The 8,340-nt window shown below is 34.2% G+C and overlaps 1 pseudogene; it reads right to left on the reverse strand.

The window, feature by feature from the left end:
* Positions 1-2,540: 2,540 nt before the first annotated feature.
* The window catches only part of LOC110456135, a 9,867-nt pseudogene continuing 4,067 nt past the window's right edge, over positions 2,541-8,340 (reverse strand).

An 8,340-nucleotide genomic window follows, 5' to 3' on the forward strand; every position in this document is an offset into this window, starting at 1 on the left:
ATAATCCATATGCGCACGTAGTCACTAGATCACATTTTGCTAATGGTATTCCACTGCAACCATCACTCTAAATAACGTCAATTTTTGTCAATATTCGCAGATAACAATATTCCACAAATGGGAAAATACAACATAAATTATGTTATTCTGAAGAAAAATCTTGTTATAACGTGTTAAATCTTAACTGGAACCATTTTAACAAAACCAAACTGGGTGCAAATGACGGCGCTATTTTAGCATTGCCTGTACAAGCAAGTAACAATTGTGAGTTATCAAACACATCAAACTAGCCTTAAAGTCCAACAGGTAGAGAATGGATATAACGTTACATTCGACCACTTGTAAAATACAGTACATATTACAACACTTTTCCACAACCTACTTTGTTTTGACAAAGAGTTTGTATTCAGGATTCAGTTTTGATTTAAGTATTTACGGACTTCAGTGCTTTTTATATGTGATTAGAATGTTACATGGAACTTTAAGCAGGACATTATGAGCAACTCCTTAATGAAAGGTGCATTTCGTAACTAAATGTTAAGTCACAATTGCAATTTACAATCCTGCTCAGAGTTGAAATTACAAAACGTATACATAAATGAATCATTCAAGAACTACAAAAAAAAAAAAAACAGTTTTATCAAAACTAGTGCCGCCCTTAGATCTCAATTGATGCACAATATCATAACGCAAAACTTACGTCATACCGACAGGTTTATCGGATATTAAGGGAATAACAATTCACAGGGCAGGAACTATGCGGGTACAATAAAAACAAACACATCTTTTACCGGAACTTTCAATAACAATAACAATAATCTCGTAAAAACTTACATACATGAAAATGTCCTTTACGAATATCATTACCCTACAATGCTTTATCAAATATCATACAACATGGCAGTAATGAACAGATACTGCTCTTATTCCTACATATATACCGATTTACGAGTCTAGTACATCAACGTAGTTGTAATTTTACATTCATATTATTCGTCATATCAAAATGAAAATGAAAATGTGTCAACAATTAACGGATGATTTTTTTTATCCTAGATATAGTGAGATATCTGAATGTTTAAATCTGTGTGTAGAATAAACACATGCTTTATCAGGATCCTGGTAATAATATGAAAGGTTCCACCGTATAGTGTAGGGTGAGAGGGTGAATCAGGATTGTAGCATTTTTAAAATATTACTTTATGAAAAACTGCAGTTATGAAGTTTGCTACTGACATCAAAGATGCTAGTTCATAAAGACCGGATATCTAGAACATTATCAAAGAGGGGGTAGAGAACGCTAGAAGGTGAGTTTTCCAAGTGGACGGTACTGAAAAGTAACATGGGAAGGTCTGCAAAACATCCACAACCCGATATGGATATCATCGTCATTGAAGAATGGTTTTAAGTGTATATTATCGATGTGATGTCATCGATGCAATTGGAAGACCACAAAAACAGCCACAGAAGTAGGAAAAGGAACGACTTTGATCTGAAGTGTTGCAATGGGGGCAGATCTTTTTTGTCAGAGTATCCAGAGCAGTAGACACAACATAAGCAAACCAACTGATTAGGCAGGGAGCCTCATATCTGTCGCCATTTATAACTTGCAGTAGGATGTTGAAGGGGCATTCGGGTATTTTCTACACAAAAAAAAAATGAGAAATGATCAAAGTGTGTTTAAATTCTGAGCAAATCGCTGGTTGACTTCAATGTAATATCTCGATTCAGCTATATGGCAAATAAGACATGCAGAAGCCCAAGAATACAGCAAAATCATGAACAATTACCGGAGTCAAGATAGGTCAAAACTTGCTCATAATCTGAAGTATAATCCTGTATGCCTTAAAAAAAAAAGAGAAGAAAAGTTGACAGACCTTCAAAACTGTGCACATAAAAAGCAAGACACATTATTGACTGCATTGTCATAGTTTGATTAATTTAAGTCTGTGTGTAAATATATCATCATTTAAAGAGGAATTTGAACAAATAAAACAAAGCAGACTGTAAACAAAACTGCAAAATTGATATTCAGGAAAATATCAAAACAACATTAGAATATCTTTATTCTGCAAAAACAAAAGAAAATTTTAAAATTTAAAATACGGCAGCCAGGATTAGGTAAACCTTTAACATGTATTACACACAAGTACCCTGAATTGGCAATGTGTATACTTTCAGTTTTCTATTTCTGTGTGTTTTTTTTACTAAAATGGTTCTGGGCTTGAGTCAATCTGAGACTAATATGTGAAACAACTTTTTCTTGATGTAAATAATTGAAGTGATTTTGTTTTCAATTATCAATAAGGCAATTTTTGAGAAACTACTCGTTACCAAACACTAATGCGGGCACCTGTTTCAGTACTGACAATATTTGAGAATACATGTATATGTAACTATTTCGAACAGGAACGTGTACATTAAAAAAATTGGGGATGATTCACTAACCAATTTTCCTAAATGTGAACAAAAATAGGAAAATATGTTTTTAAAGTCGGGTGTCACTCCTTTGTAATCTTCAAAGGACAGGTATCAGCCAAGCGATTGGTCAGGTTTATTTACCCGAGACCAATCAAAAAGTTAGCTGCATGCCTTCAATTTTGCAATGATATATTCCAGAGGAGCAGAGAGTGAAAGAATATCAAGGATGAGGTTGTACAAAGGTCCCTGAAAGGTTGTATGGGCACCTTTAACTGCAACCCCATGATAGGTCATATTTAATAAGACCCTAATAAAACTCTAGAATTTAGATATGTCATTTGGAAATATACATATTGAAAGTGAAATTTAGTAATCGAAATGTTACATAACGACTTTGTAATAAATCATTAAAACTGATGCATTCTTAAAAATAATTGACGAAGTTTTTAATAGGTCAATTTCTTTTGTAAATAAACTGAATGTTACGAAATAACGAGTTACCGAAAGTTGACTATATCTTGATGTTTTAACATATAAATAGGACATTCAAGGTTTTAAAACCTAGTGACCATACTATCTTGTAATTTTAACCTCGTTACCATGGTATTGCAATATGTTTCTAATGGATAACAGTTTATGAAAGTGTATAGATTAAATCTAATCAGTAATTGGGTCTTATCGGTAAAATAAATGTGTCGAAAAAAAACACTACTTTTATTGTGAAATGTGCAATTAAAAAAATCCAAACTAAAGATTACTTCAACAATACAATCTTCCATAGGTAAAAACAACAGTTTGAATTTTTTTCTCTAAACTAAATCACTAGGAATCATGTAAATCTAAAGGTAAAGACATTGCACCATTATATGTCACAGTTAACCAGAAATGACAAGTGCCAGATTGACAAACAGCATGTGCAAGTAAAACTGCTAGAGTACATCAAGTAAGAAATAACGCGAGAACAAGAATCAATGTATACTAACATTACAAATCTGGATCATTCCTGTTCTGTTTAACAGATACAAGTCAATGGTACTGCAGTTGAATAAACAGATTTTTATCCAAGTCTCTATCACTCCCCATTATATTCTGAAATATATGAAACATATATTGAGGGATTGTTTCACAATATTATGTTTCCTCTCCAGCCATATGCATTCACTTGTGCTCTATTGTCAAGATTTGAGTTTATTTAACCCAGTATAGTACTACCGCTCGATTCATTGAAGTCTCTTTGTAGTGTAGAATACGTCTTAGTCAGAATGCATCATTTCCAAATAATTAGCAAAATCAGATCACATCCATTAATTTTACCAGTAACAAGTTTCTGAATGCTAACTATGTCAGATACATTTAGCGGAGAAAAATTGCATCACTTTTTGAAAGATATCGAAAGTTGTCTCCCTTTGTGGTTGTAATTGTTCAGGTTAAGTATAGCATTTTGTGCCTCACGATAGTTTGTCATGGTAACAAATCCAAATCCTTTACACTGGCCTCTCTGATGGTCATACATCACATTGACCTTTGACACAGTTCCAAAGTCAGCAAATAGACTTGCAAGTTCTTTCTCTGTGCAATCATATCCTATGTTGTATGCATATATAATGTATCCCCCACCTGGTGCTAAGTGGCTGGTACCCAAAGGACTCCCAGTCCCTTGACCTCCCCCATAGTTACTACTCCCACTCATGCCCCCGCCATATCCTTGGGGTCCATTGGGGGCACCATACCCATACATATTTCCATAGTTCATGTTCGGGTTAGCGTAATTATTTGGGCCATAATTGTTCATTGCTTGACCACCCATAGGATTAAACCTCATCCTGTTACCTGGCGGGTTCCTCATGGGACCTGCCTGGCCCCCACCGACACCCATAGACTGTTGATTGTAGCGCTGACCAGCCATGTTTTGTTGTTGTTTCTTTGTATTATCATCAGCAAATTTAACGACCAGAGGAACCTCACCCTCGCATGGAGATTTACCGTTCATCCCCATAATGGCTTCTTCAGCTTCTGACTTCTTGCTATACAGCACAAATCCAACACCTTTAGATTCACCAGTTTGCAAGTCGATTAAAACACGAGACTGCACAACAGCACCAAACCCTTCAAAGATTGCTTCTAGATCAGCTTCCTTGAAATGTTTTGGGACGTTCCTTACGTACAAGTTAGCTCCCTTATACGCCTCTCCTCCTGGTCTTGCTAATGCTACTTTGATGATCTTGTTCTGAATCTGTAGACCATTCAATGTCTGTATCGCACGCTCAGCATCCTGTGGACTGTGATATTCCACAAAACCAAAACCAAAACTGTAGTTTGTGGCCTTGTCTCTGACAATTTTCGCTGCCTTGATAGGGCCGATGGACAGAAACATTGACATGAACTCCTCATCTGTGAGAGTCTGGGGCAGATAATTGATGATAAGGTTGGTGATGTTTTCCTGTTCATCCATACCTGATCAGGGTGATGTCAACTGTGCAGGATTGGTAAAGGTCGCAGCCGGTCAGGGTCACGACTTCAACAGCCATCATCAAAGACAGAGGGAAGAAAGAAAAAGAGAGAAAAAATAAGCATAATGTAAACAATTTGTCTTAGTTATAAAATTCTCAATTGCAGCAACAACAAAAACAGTGGAACACTTTTTATTCAAAAGTTTTTTGTCCCCTTGGCATTTGCTGGTGTAACAAAGTCCCATATTATATGAATGTGAATGTCAGTTCTGAAAGCATTAGGGTAGTATCTGATCTTTTTCTTCTTCAACTTTTACTTTTTTTATTAATGAAATGTAGGTCCAAATGCATCTATGTCTATTTCAACACTCATTGTAAGCATTATCACATGGAGTCATATAAGATATGCTACATCATTTATAGAGTTTTCGTTGTTTCTAGATATATACCAGATTGTATAGAAAATAGAGTAGTTTTCAAGAGTGCAATAGATATATGATGAAGTTTAACAGAGAAATTTTCAAAATTAACATAATACAGAACAAAGACTTAATGAAGATTCCTATTGCAAGACAATAACATTTCTTGTTTTTTTAAACTTGAGTGTTAGCCTTTGATGTACCTTGTCAACTAAAACGGAAGCCATACAATGCCCTACTTACATACCCGAACCATCAAATATGCTAAAATTTCATCACATAACTTGGTATCAAAAGATGTGTCGCAATATTTTCCAGTTCTGTCATTGTAAATGCATGAAAAATGAACTAAATTCTACCATTTCTTATACAAAAATTCTTACAAAATTCACGAAATATTTCCTCACATCCAACCAGAACTGAATTATTGCATACAAGTATCTTCAATTGTTTTAAATTTGCGGCTTGGATAAGATTTCAGTGGAACTTTTGTACTCATTTGACCTTTGACCCACTAGGTGAAGGTCACAATAACCTAATTAAAATGCAATACACACCTTTTGTGGGTTATGTAGGCATATTTAAAGTTTCATCAAGAATTTGAAAGATACAGTCAAGATAAAATGTTTTTAGAAAAACACAAAGAAACAGAACTAGAAGAACCTATCCTGCTGCAAGTTGTCAATATGTCTCCCTATCATCCTATGGAAAGACAGAACAAATGTAAGATATACAGGTCTATCAATAAAACCAATGTGAGTGGGAGCTTTTAACCCCAAGGGTAAGGGAATATGCAGCACCAATCAACTTTCATGCAACATTGATCTTGGCTTCACGGAAGTGTTCGTATTACAAATCAGAACCTGAAAGTCCTTATACACAAGCCTACTATCACACAAGACAAAATGTTCTAACATGCTACTGTCTTGATATAATCAACATCAACATATGCCTACTGTTTATTTAATATTTTTAAAAAAATGACCCATGTGACCTTGAAAGTGCATCAAGGTCATTCATTTGAACAAACTTGGTAAAACTGCATTCCAGCATCCTGCTGGTTTAATATCTTCCATCTTGTCCTTCTAATTATCGAGAAGTTAATTAAATGTTTTCACACATTTGAACCCTGTGCTATTTTAAGCAGTTTAGGGTCATTCATTTAAACAAACTTTGTTGCCTAGTATTATCCAAGCATACTACTGGCCTTATTAAATAACATCATCCTGTGACTTTTGGAAATTTAATGTCATTTGATGACATCAACAGTTGATCCATGTGACCTTGAAAATTGGTCAAGATCAATCATTTGAATAAACTTGGAAGCCCTTCATCAAAGCATGCTCGATCCTGCCTAGATATCATTGCCCTATAGCCTTCGGTTATTGAGAAAAATTTGTTTAAATAATTTCAATACATTTGACCCCTGTGACCTTGAAAGTCATAATTGGCCGCACTTCATCCCACCATACAACAAGTCAAATACCATCATTCTAAGCCTTTTGGTTATTATGAAAATGTTGTTGAAAAGGAGAAAGTTGACACCAGACAGATGATGGACGCTGCACCATGGCATAAGCTCAACCTAGAACATTTTTAAGTTTAACATATGTTGGTCAGGAAGCAATCATGATCCCAACAATCAGTGCTGAAGACAAGGGATGACATGGTTTGATCTTTTATGCTGAGGTATTAGTGTGGTTCTGAATTAATATTTTATTTATAGGAGCAATGACCTTGACCTTGGAAATTAAAACATGTTTTCAATCAAGCATTTTTAATATGTTAGCATCTCCATTGGAACTCCAGATTTTCAAAGGAATAGCAAGTCACTTTAACCCTTCCACCCCTAGGTAACTTTAGTAGACTCTACCATGCATTTATTGGGATGAGTCCATTATGGTCTACAGTGGTGAAAGGGTTAAAACATATCTGTTATCGGCTGATATTTTATTTTAAAAGAGACAGTAACATTATTTCAAAATGAGCCATATCATCAAAAAAAAAAAAAAAAAAATCCACAGATATTGCAATTTAAAAAAAAAATCAAGCTACATAAATATTCACAACTATAAAATAGCAAATTATGAACAAATTAAAAAAAAAATCAAGCTGGGACTGAAAAACTGCAAATAATATAACAATCATCCAATATAAAATTAATGAAATATGGGTATTTTCGTAACAATATTAACAGCGTATGCAAAATGAAAACGGCAATTAGCTGAATAAATATTTCTGAAATTCCAAGTTGACCATACAATAAAATAAAATATTCACACAAATACACATGACAAATAAGAATTAATAATAATCATATATCTATGCTAAAAAGATACACGAGTCAGAAAAGAAAAAAAATAAGCACCATTCATAAATTACAAACAGCAATAAATCAAAAATATTATCTGAATAATAATAATAAACAAATATTTCATTAATAAATAATTACCTTCTCTCCAAGATGGCCCAAATATAGTCAAGGACTAAAAAACTTTTAGCAGGAACTTCAAAATAGATCCTAAAATAGGTTATTCCTACAGTAAAACAAATAATAAAAGAAAAAACATAAATATCTTGGCATAATATGATCGATAGTAAATGTAATTCAAATATAAATAAATACAAAGAAATATTGGACTGTTTATACAGCCTAACTGTGTGCAACCACAGTGTTATTGGTAAACAAAGTAGTTGAAATATTCTAATCCAACATGAAGTTCATCTTTTCTTTCTAAAACACTTGTGTAAGCCAAAGTACTGTGTACAGCTAATATATTCCCCTGAGACATAAGACACTTGGAAATGTATGGTAGTTACTCAAAAGCTGAATTTGTTTTTAAAAGTTAGTAATGCCGGTGTAGAAGTCATTTCTTTCCCGTCTGAAATCTTCCCCGGGGAAGAAATAAGCTAATTGATTGTTCGCCGGGGGAATTATGAATCAGCTAGCTGAATATTTAGTTACCTATAGCTGAATCTTTTCCCTATCAGCATTAGTTTTTTCCCCAGGGGAAAAAATCAGCTAGCTAATTCTTCCCCCCCCCCCCCCC

The sequence above is a fragment of the Mizuhopecten yessoensis genome, unplaced genomic scaffold (assembly GCF_002113885.1).
Source record: "Mizuhopecten yessoensis strain PY_sf001 unplaced genomic scaffold, ASM211388v2 scaffold8537, whole genome shotgun sequence".
Classification (NCBI taxonomy): Eukaryota; Metazoa; Mollusca; class Bivalvia; order Pectinida; family Pectinidae; genus Mizuhopecten; species Mizuhopecten yessoensis.